The sequence below is a fragment of the Lissotriton vulgaris genome, chromosome 3_1 (assembly GCF_964263255.1).
Source record: "Lissotriton vulgaris chromosome 3_1, aLisVul1.2, whole genome shotgun sequence".
In the NCBI taxonomy this organism is placed as follows: domain Eukaryota; kingdom Metazoa; phylum Chordata; class Amphibia; order Caudata; family Salamandridae; genus Lissotriton; species Lissotriton vulgaris.
The window spans coordinates 863,246,613-863,262,351 of NC_141689.1; the positions used below are offsets into that span (position 1 = coordinate 863,246,613).

The window sequence follows — 15,739 nt, forward strand, 5'->3', positions numbered from 1 at the left end:
GTCTGTAACGCAACTGGTGCTCATGTAAAGCGCTATATAAAACTCCCCAAAAACTCTGACTAATGAATCCACCACGGATGTCATGGATCATGGACCACAAACCTGGATTGTCGGAGACACCTTTAAGCTGTTGGTTTCAAAATCTGACATAAATTCATAATAATAAGTACAGACAGATTAGTGTGCAATGTGTGCTTGAATCCAGGCCTAAAGCAATGAATGACATGAAAAAGATATAAGATGTGAACGGCAGTGCACTGACATACTGACACTACTCTCTCTGTACCCAATTGGCACAAATGAACTAAAGAGCCCATAAAATTAGCTAGATAGTTAATATAAAAAAGCTTTTACTGGCAACGGGCCTTACAACTGCTTGGGAGCCTGGGGTATCGCTATCCAAGGCTGAAACTAAGCGAGCCTACTGGGCATGGGTTGATGATCAGGAACAGAGGGACCCAAACCAAGGTAGGCTGACTGAGGTATTCCGTCAGCACAAGCCTAAGATTTGCCTGGAGCCCTATTTAGATTTTATTAAGAAACCCAGAGATAGATCGCTTATTATCCAGTTTAGGATGGGTACCCTTCCTCTTCGTGATCATACCAGTAAGTGGAAGCCACCGCATCAAACCTCTGCTGATTGCCCAAATTGTGAAGGTGTCATTGAAAACATTGCTCACGTCTTCTTTGTATGCCCAGCCTATGTAAAACCAAGACAGAAATGGCTCAAACCAGAGTGCCTGTTGCTTGGAACAAGGGACCACTCCGTTGCACTTAGAATACTTAAGGCTGATTGTAGTACAACCTTAGTGTGCGGGGTGGCTAAATTTCTTAGTTGGGCCTGGCTGATTAGGCTGAAGGCTATTTGATGATTTAAATCCAAGCTGAATTTCTTTTTTATTTTAATATATCAACAAAGCTGTTAAAGTTTAATATACTTTTAACTATTTATTGTAATATAAAAGGATTTTATAAGTAATCTTTTTTAAATGCACTGTTAATGAACTGTGTTTTTTAATTGTAAATGTGCTTTTATGATATCACACATATCGAAATAAAGCTTTGAACGAACGAACATAATAATAAGTACAGACAGATTAGTGTGCAATGTGTGCTTGAATCCAAACCTAAAGCATTGAATGCTATGAAAAAGATATAAGATGTGAATGGCAGTGCACTGACATACTGACACAACTCTCTCTGTACCCAATTGGCACAAATGAACTAAAGAAACGAAAGTTTGAAAAGGAGCATCATACGGAGGGCTGACATCAAGCAGAACGTCTATGACTATTGCCATAAGGCTCGAAATATGCTCAATATGAGTAGGAACCTCAAGAAAACAGAATCCAACCATAGACGCAGTGAAAACTACACACAATCTAAGCTGAGCAAAAGTGTTTTACATGTTATAAATGTCGGAGGGCATGTACTTGGAAGTAATCAAAGTGATGATGAAGTGATGTGTGTCTGTGCATGCATGGGCTGAGTGGGCATGCTGAGGAATACTGCGTGTGGATGCTATAAGAACATGATGATGCATTGCTTTTGAAGGTCTGTGTGCTGGATGAAGCCTGGCAGTTATGTACAATTGGAGGAAAGATGGAAATCTAAGATGAAGTATCTGAATGTGGCTCTAACCTAAGGGTCTAACATGAAATAAAGAAAGTTTCAGTTTTTCAGTGAAGAGCTCTTAAAATGGACCTGTGTGGAAATTCAGGAGGACTCTGGTGGCAATGAGGTGATGTTCCTGACTGAGATATGTATGATTTAGGTTGCAGATCTGCCAGCAAGTGGCATCATCGTCTCCTGCTTGGTTGGAGCAGCCCGTGTTTTTAGAAACAGGGGAACCCAATTGCAATGGTCAGGGACCTTGGGTAATAAGTTACAAACACAGTAGTCCCCGACAAGGAGAGTACAAGGAAGGGGACTGAATACAGGCTACGAATCAGTGTTATATTAAAGCTGTCCAGCCAGACAGGGTTAGTTTAATATTATATAAATTTGAAACACAAATACAGTGGGACACAGTCCTGCGTCCAACTAGGTACATACAACACAAAAACAAAAGAAAGGCTCAGGTAGAACATATGCTTATGTGTCATACATTAAATAGAACAAGCAACAATGATCAACAACTTCACTGTTACGTAAAAAACCATGACAAATTAAATTGTGTTTGCGGTGTACAAAGAGTCGGTGACGTTTCGATCCAGTGAGAACAATAGTGGGATCATCATCAGGACATTGTATTACATGCCTGAGCAAGAGTGGCCAAGGGATTAAGAGTCATGGTGAGGCCAGGATGAGGCCTAAAGTTCCTAGAGAATTTGGAAACACTGTCAGGGGATCGGTGCCTCTGGGCACCATGATCAATAGATGGGCTGATAAGGGCTGTCCTCGTAGAAAGAATAATAGCCTCAAGGAGCGTAGCTGTTATGGACCGTGCAATGGGTACAAGGGCAAGCAATCATAAGGTTGACCACGATTGAGTGTCAAATAACGAATTTCAAAAAGGGAGCATTTTACCAATGGAGGGAAATCCGTGCGATGAAGCACGTGAATAGTCTGAATTAATTGTTGGACCGCAGCAGCATGTCCAGAGATGAAAACCAGCGATGCTGGTGATTAGCCGGTGCGATGACCGTGAATTAGGAAGGTGTCCACTGCGACCTGGAAGCTCAAAAGTAATGCTGAGTGTGCATGCTATAAGAACATGATGATGCATTGCTTATGAAGGTCTGAATGCTGGATGAAGCCTTGCAGTTACGTACATTTGGAGGAAATATGGAAATCTAAGATGAAGTATCTGAATGTGGCTCTAACCTAAGGGTCTAACATGAAATAAAGAAAGTTTCAGCATTTCAGTGATGAGATCTTAAAAGGGACCTGTGTGGAAATGCAGGAGAACTCTGGTGGCAATGAGGAGATATTCCCGACTGAGATGTGGATGATTTAGGTTGCAGAGTCCTCAGTGCCAAGAAGGTGCAGTCTGGTACCACCCAACCTCAAATCTGCCAGCAAGTGGCATCATAGTCTCCAGCTTGGATGGAGTAGCCGAGCAAAAAGTGTTGGCAAAGTGTTGGCAGAAAACAGAAATGTCTGGAAGACTTTGTGTTGAAGGAGTTGTTGTGTCTCATTTAACTAAAACACAGCACTGGTCAGGAGACAATTACCTTGCAAACTTGGGGTAGGGAACTCTGGACAAAAAAATAATTATTTTAGCTAGACGGTCAGTGAAAGGTGATTTTTAAGCCACTGAGCTAGAGGCAGGAACACTTTCATCTCTATATTTGACAAAAGGATCTACAATGAAGAGAAAAGAAGAAAAGCTGCAGGGCACTCCTTTGGGAAAGTGGCGAACACTTTATTTACTGGTGCTTGTAAGCGTTTTTCATGTTAGCACACTGCAGAGGTTACAGATCGTGCTCCTCGCATGTGAATGTTGTATGCACTGACCTAGTACTGGAAGTGAGTGGGATCCATCCAAATTCAGCAGCTAGTATTGAGTTGGAACCAGGATCTCGACTGGCCTCAGTGAAAAGCTCATACATTTTACCTGCTTTGTACTTATAGAAGCAACTTGCAGGAGGCGAAGGAGATCTTTTACTTTCAGTCTAGCTGAGCCCAATACAATTCCCTCAATTGGAGGGCCATCAACACTCATTTTGTTAAAGTCTCATCCTGGCTGGGAGCCAGCTAAACCTCAAACACCTTGATGCCAATGTGACTGAGAAAACAAAAGTATAAGCCTTGACACTTCACATGTGCGTGAGCTAAACTCAATGGGAACAGTCCAACCTGGCCTGGCCTGAAGGACCAGGCCTAGCAGTTCGGGCTGGACTGTTCCCATTGGGCAGAGGGTCAAGATTGATTTGCATATGGCTGTGTCCAAACTGGAAAAGCATGGTGAGCAAAAAAACAAGCGATATAGGCCCAGATCTCTGTACTGGGGTGAATGTATGACATTGTTCTGCATTCTGTCAAGCAATTGTTCTTTTTGCATTTGTCACCCCAAGTGGGACGGGTATGCCCAGACGTGGGTCCCATGCTCTCCATGCCACTGGAGTCAAGCTATCCTGGCTGATGATGGCTGAAAGCTCGAAACCAGTCCTGAGATGCTTGTTTCCAGTCCAGGGAGGACCTGGCAGTTCGGGCAGGACTGTTCCCATTGGGCGCAGGGTCAAGGCTGATTTACAAATGGCTGGGTTCAAACTGGAATGGCATTGTGAGCAAAATAACGATGGATTTAGGCCCAGATCTCTGTACTGGGGTGAATGTATGACATTGTTCTGCATTCTGTCCATCAATTGTTCTTTTTGGACGCCTGGAGACGACAACACCTGTTGTATCAGGATTATTCCTGAGCTACATGTTCGCTTAGACTTATTTATCTCAACCCCTGATATCCATAGTTTAATTACTGATATAGAACATCTGTCCCATACCATCTCGGACCACAACCCGGTACTTCTCCGCCTGCAGTGTGCGCGTCCCAGAACCTCCATCCCTACATAGAAACTCAAGCCTGAATCATTAGAGGATGAGGCCTTCCGCTAGACGATTAGGACCAGAATTACTCACTACTTCACCGACAATGCTGGTTCTGGGGCCAACCCCCAACTTTAATGGGATGCATTTAAAGTTGTGCTGAGGGGTCATTGCATTGCTGAGTACAAAGGGTTCCGACAATCTCTCTGAAAAGAAAGCAAAGCAAGAGGTGGCAGCGCTTGTAGAGAGGCTTCGATGTTTTGAATACCGGATGTACACTTCCAGGATCCATACCGAACAGGATAAATCAGGTGCCCGACTGGTGTGGCTGGCCAACCCCAACAAGCGTGGCTTCCATGTCCGAGAACTGGAGGACTGGGAGAGATCCAGAGTATACGTCCCGGAGATAATTAACAATGTATTTGCAGGGTATTATTCAGCCCTTTACGCGACCCCCAACGCCAACCATCTGCAGGAAGCACCTGCTTGGCTGACGGGCCTCCAAATCCCGCGGATTATGGATGAGGAGGCAGATGTCCTGGGGGGAGACATAACCTCCCATGAAGTGCTTGGTAATATTAAACAGATGGCACAGAATAAAACACCAGGCACAGACAGGTTCCAGGCGGAGTTTTACACCACATATTCTGCGGAGCTGGTCCTTCACTTGATTACGCCCTACGGGGTGGCCCGCGACAGCACCTGCCTACCAGACACAACTAAAAAAACGGCCCATGACAAAACAGCATACCGCCTGCTGTCAATGTTAAATATAGATTATAAAATCCTAAACCGAATACTAGCTCTTGCCTTTTATGACCACTCTAATACATAAAGACCAGGCTTGATTTATTTCTTCCCGCAATACGGCAGGGAATACACAACGTCTCTTATCTGTTCTAGAATCAAACAGGGAAGTCCCGGAAACGACCGGCGATCCTGGCAGTGGACATAGAAAAAGCCTTCGATAGCCCGCAATGGCCCTACTTGTATGAAGTTATTGCACGCATGGGGCAGGATTTATTCAATGGACTTATATCACAAGGGTGGCCAATAGGGTGTGGCACCAGACAGGGCTGCCAGCTCTTCCCTCTTCTTTTTGCCCTGGCTGCGGAGCCGCTTGCAATTGCAGCAAGAACAGGGCAGTTCTACAGAGGGCTGAAAGTCCGAAATACTTACCACCTCATAGCACTCTATGCTGATGACCTGCTGCTTTTCCTAGAGAGAAGGGAGGAGGACCCGACGGTAGCCCACACGTTGCTAGAGAGGTTCGGCTTCATGTCAGAGCTAAAAGTGAGCTGGGGGAAGTCTCTGCTTTTCCTGGTGACCCATGCAGGATGCCCTCCGGGGACTTGGAGAGACTACGCTGGGAGCCCCACTGCCTTCTATACCTAGGAGTCCAAATATACCATACATGGCCAGATATCTATGAAGGCAACATAGGGAGAGCCCTGCGAAGGCTGAGAGCATCCATGGATTTCTGGTAAACACTGCCGCTCTCGGTGGCTGGCAGGATTCCTCTGCTCAAAATGATAGCGCTTTCTCACCTGTTGTACTATTTTAACATATTACCCCTATGGCTTTCTGCGGCTTCTTTAAAGACTTTAATTCCCAAATCCGAGCCTTCATCGGAAACTCTGGGCGGTGTAGGGTCGTCCTCATGACATTGCAGTGCCCGATAACGGATGGCGATCTGGCGGCCTTGGACTTTTACATTGCAGCCCAGCTGCAGTGACTGGTACGGGCTGTGGCCGGGGGGCGTCAGCGAGCAGAGGCCCCAGAACCGACCATGCCCTCTAGGGGCACCCTGACCTGAGTGTTTCTTAGAGTACGCAGACTGGCATGACCTGACTCCCAGGATCTCAAGGTGCAGACAAAATCTTGTTCCCGGGGACTGCAGCAAATGGGGGTGAGGGTACCGTACTCGCCAGATATCCCGATAGATATGCTAAAAGCCTTTCCCCATGGAGGCTCCTGGCAGGACCTAGAAGTGTGGTTAGAACTGAGTTCAAACGAACTCGGGGCATTTCTTGTTACACAGCGCTGTCACAGCGGCCATCCATAGACACTGGAGAACGGGCTCCATAGAGCCCCTGCCGCAACGGAGCTGGTACTATATGGCCCTATCAGCGGGAGTCATTAAAGCAATATCGTGCCTATACAGAGCACTTCTGCCAGTTGGGCTACACCCGCCATAGCCACTCAAACTCCAGTGGCAAGAAGACTTAGACCCCCTAATCCCTGAGAAGGACTGGGACAATATCTTGGCCGGAATATCTAAGATATCCCGAAAAGCGTGTTTCAAACTACTATGTTTTAAACAGAGCCTATCTGACACTTGAGCGAATACATTGATACTTCCAGATAGAGGAGGAGGAGGCCTGCCCGCGATGCAGTAAAGCGTGCGTCCATATTAACAACATCTTTTGGTCCTGCTCCCATCCGAGAGAATACTGGGAAGGGGTAGTACAGCTGGTGAGCGTGGTAATTGATAAGGAGATCCTCTGCTTACCGGAGCGCTGCTTACTGGGATTGTTTCCCCATGCAGCTAAAACTAAAGTTACTAGTAAATTTCAGGCCCTGGCCTTCGTGCTGGCAAAGCGTAAAATAACTAGAAACTGGAAAACCCCGAGAGGCCCTTGCCTAGTCACTTGGAGAAAAAATACTCCTGAAATGGGCGGGTTCCGAAGGACGAGTACTGATGAGGAAAGCCAAAAGGGACTTACAACATATAGAGGACGCCAGAGCCTGGGAGGTCCTCATGCATGACCTGGAGCGCCCAGGGAAAGGGATTCAGGTAGAAGAGGAGGGGGCAAATCAGTAGGGCCCTGTACCTGACATAGGAACATAAACAGCACCCATATGGCCCAGACGTTTGCCATTTCAAACAGATCTCATAGCCATACATACTAAGTTAGCGGGACGACACACTGAGAACGAGCCCATATTAGCCATGGTTGCACCTACATACCTGAGACATAACTACTGTACTTGCGACTCGCAGGGAGGGGAGGGGGAACAGGGGGCTGCAGACGCAAAATGAGTTATGACCATGTAGTACTTGGATGAGTACATACTAGATACGCTGTCAAAGTTCACAGTCAACGATTCCATCTGCCCGAAAATCTTTTCAAGTGGTAGGACTAAAATGTGGCCTGATGATACTGCCCGCAGCATGTCAACCCGCCTATTTTAAATTGTGTCATAGATTAATGGCGGCCCTATCTGAAACATTGAATACCTTGACATGGGCTGAAATTCTAAAGGATAGAAGCAACAGCCTTCTTGATTTACCTGAAAACAGCCTAAAAAACGTAACACTATATGAATCTTTGGAGACGTTGTCAAGCTGCATTTAAGAAGGTTGCAAATACATCCTTAAAAATTGTATCCATAGTCTATGATAAAATGGACCTATGTATACTATCATACACAAGGATAATCATTAACAGCTATGACATAATCCGATTGCAGCCTTAGCTACATAAATCTCTTCAAGTACATCTTAAATACAAACTGAGGTCATACAGATGTGGACGATTCCACGGTCCACAATGCCATTCTTTAGACCGCTGCAACAAGCTTTAGAGGATAAAGAAAATGTTATATATGACAGAATGAGGCAGTGGGCGTTGCCAAGTGAGCCATGATGGGGGATGTGTCTGTCTAAGGCTCCGTGCAAAGGCCCGCACATTGACAGCCATCTGTGCCGGTGGAGCCCCAAAATAAAACAGGGGAAAGGAGTTCTCGCTAGGGACACCCTGAACAAACACCCGGCACCCGATATATGGGAAGGAGCGCTCCGCGCAGAAGAGGTCCCCGACAAGCTGGGAGCCATGCCAGACATGGGGGCACCCGACACCTGAAGATGGCCCCATCCAGACAATAACACCCACTGCCAGCGAGAGACGACACAAAGGTCCGGGCAGGGCGGCACTTACCGGGTCAAGTTGCGGCGACCACCCCTGGGGTGCCCACATAGACCACAAATGTTGAAGCTTCTTCACTACCAAGATAGGGAAGCGGTGCTGAGAGCAGACAGGCAGAATGGACCCAACTGTGTGGAGGACAAACAAGTCATGCTATTCCTGGATTACTCCTGAGCGGTAAGGACTATGCACCTCATTCTTGGGGTCAAAAGTCTCCTCTGACAAAAAGCAGTTCATTACTCCCTTCTCTTCCCTTCTTGCCTCGAAATTATCCACGGAAGCCACACTATCTTCTTTACAGTGCAGAAGGATGCATATGACTGGGCGGAACAACACTTACAAGGCCAGGGAACCCGAGAGAGCCCACAAAACGCATTTAGAACCCCAGGGCAAACAACGGCAAAAAAAGAAATCCCAAATACAACCAGGAACCCGATCCTGGACATTGTTGGGAGGTCCCCCAGATCTCAAACAAATAATCGTGGAGTGCGGTAATGCGCTGCAGACGGCGGTGGAACTGAGCCCAACAAAGGGAGCTTGGAAGGGGAAAGAGGCCCACACATTTTCACATCAGAAGAGGACTTGAGCGATATCACTACTTCACGGGGGACTCAAACCCACCGCTGGTGACCCCGCAGACAGCAGACACACTCATCTAAAAGACTATGGCAACTGCTTGAATGTTCCCAATGCTTACATCTTTCTCTCCCTAAGCCGGACCATTGACCTAGTTTCAAACTCACAGCTAGACAAATCCATAACATTTCCACAACTAGTAGGTGCCTGATGGCACAATACTGGAACATCTGGGGATCAACCAGCCACTCATTTATGCCCATTAGCTAAAGCGGGCCACACCCGCCACACACCCCGGGCGCATGGACCACGACCCCCCTACAACAACACACTAAAGTACTCACATAATGCTCAGTTTGGAAGTACCACCAGGTGTGGTAGGGCCACAGAGTTGGGACCAACACCCAGATGCATCAATCCCATATTCTGCGAGACTCTAGACATACACGATCTCCTATCTGACTACTCCCTGGATGCCTTGTTTATGACCGAGACGTGGCTCCATGATGACATGGACTCGGTCATCAACCTGGCCACCTCCACGGGATTTACCACATATACCTTGAACAGGAATTCAAGAGGGGGCGGACTAGCGCTCATAGCCAAATCGCACCTCGCCTGCCAATTAGTTAAAGCTGATATTAAGGGCAGCGAAAGTGCTAGATTTTCTATTAAAGCCAACCCTCAATTTTGCGCGACCGGCCTCTTGATTTATAGACCTCCCGGCGCCGACACTCCATTCATTAACTCGCTCCTACAGTACCTGGGCACTAACATCACTAAAACCTCCAATTTCACGATCATAGGTGACCTTAACCTACACCTTGACCGGGACACTGAGCCCAAAATCACCACCTTTCTTGCAGACCTTGACGCCTGAGGTAATTGAAATTTTTGGTCAATTGTGTCCCCTAACGTGTACCCCAACGGCTCCATGTACGAGTTTCAAGTACATGTAATTCCCTCCACAACCGAATCTGAAGACGCAAATACATTTGCGTCCAACGTTAACATGTCCTCTATCAGATCCACCATGAATGGATCGATAATTCAGTTCCTAAGTATGCCGTGCCACCGTCTTTACATGGTGCACTTTCATGTTTTCCTGGCTCTGCCGAGCTAGGCCCTGAATTCTGTCTTCAAGCTACTTCTGTCTCTGCCTCTGAAAGCTGCAGCATGGAGACGTATCCCTGACCTCTGCCTTACTTCCTGCCAAGCGAGCGGTGCCCGGCTCGGCCTGGTCTGCCTGCCAAAAACAGTATTTTACCTTCAAGTTATCAGCGTAGCCAGCTCAGCTCCTCGGAAACACATTCCTGTCTAGTGATTTAGGTAAACATATCCCCGGCTGCAGAGCAAAGGGCCAAGCCTTCCTGTCTTCCTCATGTAATTCATTGTTCCCGTTACCATGGTAGGCCCCTAGCTCCGTGCATTACACTTGGACACACATACATTCAGTATAGAATAGCCTCTGCCCGAAAGACCTTTTACTCCAGATTAAACATCCTCTAAATACTAGATATCAGATATGTTATAGGGACAGGTCGATCTGACATGCCAGACTTCTGTCTACTCTACTAGTGCTAAAAGTCAGACCCTTAGCTTCCTCCCGATGCACGTCAATCACACGTCATATAAGCTGCACGCGCATTCAGGTTATAGGTTTCAGCTGCCTCTGCAAGAATTCTCTATGCATCCACCCACTTATGACACTTTTCTGTGACGTTTCTAGAACACGCCTTTGTGCACACCCTTCTTCACGCCTTTTTGCTACGCACATGTGTTCTTATCATATACATTTCACTTGTCATGCCTACTGTATTCACTACTACTGTGTCATTTTACTATATATGTCATGTACTGTTAATAAATCGTTGACATCTTTCCTGCCATCATTGCACACCCGAACCCTTGTATTGATGGAATAGATTTCCATGACTCGAGTCATCATTTATGATTAAAGCCCGTATGACTCTGATGCCACGGACTCTGCCTCTCATTTGATTGAGCTATTTCTTTACTTGACCGAAATTATCTGGCAAACTCGTATACGGTAAAAAATTTACCACACGCCCTCCAGCTCAATCAACTCGTGAGTGGCCCCACCCATAGAGCGGGACACCTCCTTGATCCCATCTTTTCGAACATCGCGAATGGGACTGCTGGCACACCCATTCCAATGGCTTGGACAGACCACCATCTGGTGATCATGACTGTCCCCTGCAAACCTGCCCCCGCTTCTGTGCCTACCCCTCAAGTCCAGAAGCGTCCGTGGAGAAAACTCCGCCTGGAAGATCTTCATAATCTCCTGAGGAGAAATCCCCTTCCCCCGAGTGACGACCTTGACTTAGGATAAGACCAGTTCTGCCCCTGGATTACCCAAGCATTGGACACCCTGATCCCAGCTAAATGGATCAAGGCCCGTGCCCATGTGGCTAGCCCCTGGTATAATTCAGAATTAGCCACTCTGAAAAAAGAATGTAAAAAGGCGGAAAGAGGATGGAGGAAAAATTATGACACCAACCTCAAACATAAATACGTTCAACTTCAAAAAACCTATCAACGTCATTATTGCAGAACAAGGGCGGCGTATTATGCCACCGAAATCAACAGTAGCACCAACGCTTCGAAAACTGCCTTTAACATTTTAAAAGACCTTACTGCAAAAAAAAACGCCATCACTGCCGCCACCTCTCCGGACCTATGTAATAATATGGCCAATTTCTTTACCGACAAAATAAAGAAAATTTACGATACCTTCCCCAATTCCCCCCAGATCTCTGTCACTTTGGACCCCACCAGACCCTATCTCTCTTCCCTCCCTACACTAGAGCGTGAGAACTTTCAAAAAATCTGTAAAAAAATCTAATCTGGCTCCCCGGCTGACCCCCTAAAACCCGAGACCTTTTGTGAAGCCAATGAGCTTGTCACGGAACCTATACGGAATATCATTAACCTGTCTCTTTCCACTGCCAAAATACCCTCTAAATGGAAGCAGGCATGGGTATCTCCCATCTTAAAAAAGCCCACCCTAGATCCCACTCTTCCTGAAAATTTTCGGCCTATCTCACTTCTCCCCTGGCCAGCTAAAATTATAGAGACACACGTCAACACCACCCTTACCAATTTCCTCCTAACCAATAACATCCTGGATAACTCTCAACACAGGTTTAGAGCTGGTCATAGCACCGAGACAGCCTTGCTCAGTGTTACAGAGGACCTCCGTGCCATTCTTGACACCGGCGGAACGGCAGAACTGATCCTGTTGGATCTCAGTGCTGCCTTCGACACAGTGTCACACGAGGTCCTTCTGATGAGACTGGAGGAAATTGGAATCACAGGGACTGCCCTGGGATGGAATGAGACTTTCTTTCCAACAGATCCTTTAAAGTCTCCACCCCCCCTTACCTCTCTAAAGAGCACAGCACTGGACAGGGGGTGCCTCAGGGGTCATCCCTGAGCCCCACCCTGTTCAATGTTTATGTCCGACCGCTAGCAGAAGTGGTTAAAAAGAGTGGACTGGCGTTAGTGTCTTACGCAGACGACACCCAGTTGGTGGTAGCTCTCAATGACAACAACGGTTTGGAGGCCCATCACTTCAAACAGACCCTTACTGACATCACCAACTGGATGACGGCGAATTTCCTCCAGCTCAATGCGGGGAAAACAGAGATTCTGCTCCTGGGGAAAAACACCGCATCCTGGGGCGAAAGCTGGTGGCCCGACACCTTGGGCCAGTCTCCTACGCCCAAGGAATGTGTTAGAAATCTGGGAGTCTGGGTAGACTCGGCATTGAAATTCACCCACCACACCAAAAAAGTGGCAGCTACCTGCTTCGGCATCCTGCGCAATCTAAGACCCATCCTGAAGTTCTTCGACTGTCACACCCGCCAGTTAATTGTCCAAGCTACCATCCTTTCTAGGCTGGATTACCCCAGCTCCCTTTTACTGGGCGCTAACCTAGCGGAAACTACCAGACTTCAGAGAGTCCAGAATGCTGCCACCAGGGCTCTGGTAGGTCTCCCCCGTCACTCCTCGGTGGCTGGAGTCCTGAAAAAACTGCACTGGCTCCCGGTGGGAAAAAGGATTCAGTTTAAGGCACTCTGCTTAGCCTTCAAATTCCTTAAAACCGCCTCACCCCCGATGTTGCGCCCCCTCCTGGCGGAGTATATTCCTAGGAGGTCACTTCGTTCAGAAGGACAACATCTTGTGGTCATTCTCCGTACCAAACTGGCCAGAATGGGCGGCCGATCCTTCAGCCTGCTCGCTGCCAAGCTTTGAAACAGCCTACCGGAAACAATCCGTGGCATACAGGACCTTCTGGCATTCAGGAAAGCCATCAAAACCCACCTCTTTCAGTAATCTCCCCTTCTCCCTTCTGATGCTTTCTTCTTTTTCTGCCTTCAGCCTCACTCGCAGCGCCGGGACGCCCCTTGGCTGGGGCAGCCGAGCGCTATATAAATCCCAATAACATTAACATTAACATAACAGCTGCCAAGGCAATCATGACTGGACGGTTCTGGCAGTATTTAATGGACTCTGGGAGACAGACCTTGTAAGATGCGGTCTGCGGGGGTGTAATTAGGTGATTTGCCAGAGGTGTGCTTTAACTAAGTAAGTCTTGCTAACCCTTTTCTCCTTAAAGGTTCTTTCCTAGGAACAAATGATTTTTCAATATCCCATTGTAGATCAATGTGAGACACTGAGAGACTTTTCCTCCGTTTTTTTCCTTGCTAATTACAACTCTGTGTCCCCATTAATTCCTTAGGGTGCGAATACAAGCCCCTCTACCCCTGCAGATCATGAGGCAAATTTCTGCCTAAACTAAAGTATGTGTCACTAATATGCTGTCAATTAAGTGTTATATGTTGTATGACACATGGTGTCTCTACAAAAATTGTTTTTCTTTATGTATTTAACCACTTATTTATTACCAGGCGTCGCAAGTTTCTTACCACGCTGGATGTTCGCACTAATTATTACTTTTAATTACACCCACCCACTATAGAGGAGTACATTGATTAAGTTAAGATGCCGCACGTGTGAAGGACCTAGCAGCCTGGATGGGAGGCGGGCGCGTTTTAAATTCTTTCTTTGCTTTATTTCCTCAGATACTACGTGTCAGTGATTAACCGTATGTATTACATGTTAGGTGCATACACAGTAGGTGGGCACTTAATTAATTCCTAATATTAGGTTTGCTTAGGAGTGGCACGCACATGGCTAGTCCTCGCGTGGTCCTGAAGAAGAGCTTTGAGGGGACATCTCAAAACATGTCGATCCAATACTAGGGACTCTATACTCATTATAGTTAGACTTTCCCTATTATTAACCCCTGATTTTAGTCATTCCAACTAGGGGCAGGAATAGCATATTAGCCCACTAATTAGGTATTTTTAACATGTTGTTTTTCCACTCTACTTTCACTGCATTACACATTGTCCGCAACATAGTGCTCCTACGTATTTCCGCAAGTCACAGCACGCCTCAATCCGCAGCGGATTGAGAGGACTCCAATGATGAAGGATGCCACCTAGGGGAAACCCTAGTGGTGAGGGGACTCTAGAAAATAATTTTTCTTTGTGGAAAAAGGATTTTCATACATGTTCAGTGAAAACCCTGTTTTTCCCCACGGTTAGGTTTTTATTCTGGTATACCATATTTTGTGAAACTTCATTCAGTTAGGAGGGTGAACCTAACTTCAACCTCTATCTCCCCCCATCTTTTGATTGCACCACAATCATAACTACATGCAGCAAACGCCTTCAATCTGTGTGCATTGTTTAGTACTGCAGCCTTTCTGTATCATACCAGAGTGTGTTATTCTAAAAACACACACTGCCAGCATACACACATTTACCATGAGTGCACTGTACCATACTTCAACCTTTGTGTAGTGTACTTCTTGTGAGCACATATTGACTCAACAGGTTTCCATAATGCACACCCTTCACACCTACCTAATGTTGGCCAGGGGTGAGTTAAGCACACAGCAGCAGAACTTTTCAAAGGGGGAGTGAGCCTGTAGGCCTCACTCCAGTGACACAGGGTAAAAAAGTCCTGTTCACTACTAAAGATGACTACATAGTATGCTGCCAACACCATGCTGTGTTGCTATCTTCTGGTGAAAGCGGCAGCCTTCCAACACTATGAGGGCAGTGCTTTGGGCGCCCCTCCCGTGTAACAAGACAAGCCTATGTCGTGGTGCACACGCATGATTCGTGTCCGCCTATGACAAAAAATCAGCTTTAAGGATCCCAACAGCATAGTTGGGCACTCAGGGCAGGAGAACACGTCTCTTACCGTGCAGAGGACTTTGTCATCTGTCTGTCTTTTAACTCATAGTCAAATAATGTTGTTGATGGGACAGAAAACAGGTTCAGTCATTCACCCCCGAATGTGGGTGAAGGCGATTGATTTTGGGGAGCCTTTTCAAGTTCCTGTTGGAGTGTTTAGAACTCAGTTTTATTCACTATCACCATTTGCTGTGGAAAAACATTAACACAGCCATTATACAAGTTTTGGCGCTTCAGTCGTCTTCTAAGCACTTGGCCTACTGAGATGAACTTGCAATCCAACAGTACTGATGCCATCACACTGATAAAGGTAAACGTTAGCTCCTCTACAACCCATGGTGACTGAATTGTCCCTAATCCCTGGTTTACAAAGCACCTCAGCAGTGTGCGGAAGGAGAAAACTAGGTGCTCATACCTGATAGAGTGACTACACCGCTATGCAACTGGGAG

General features: G+C 46.6%; 1 protein-coding gene across 3 annotated transcripts in view; it reads right to left on the bottom strand.

Annotated features, from left to right (window-relative positions):
* Positions 1-15,739, bottom strand: part of ERCC6L2 (ERCC excision repair 6 like 2) — a 1,198,109-nt gene that overhangs the window by 810,649 nt on the left and 371,721 nt on the right. The gene's annotated exons all lie outside the window — the stretch shown is intronic.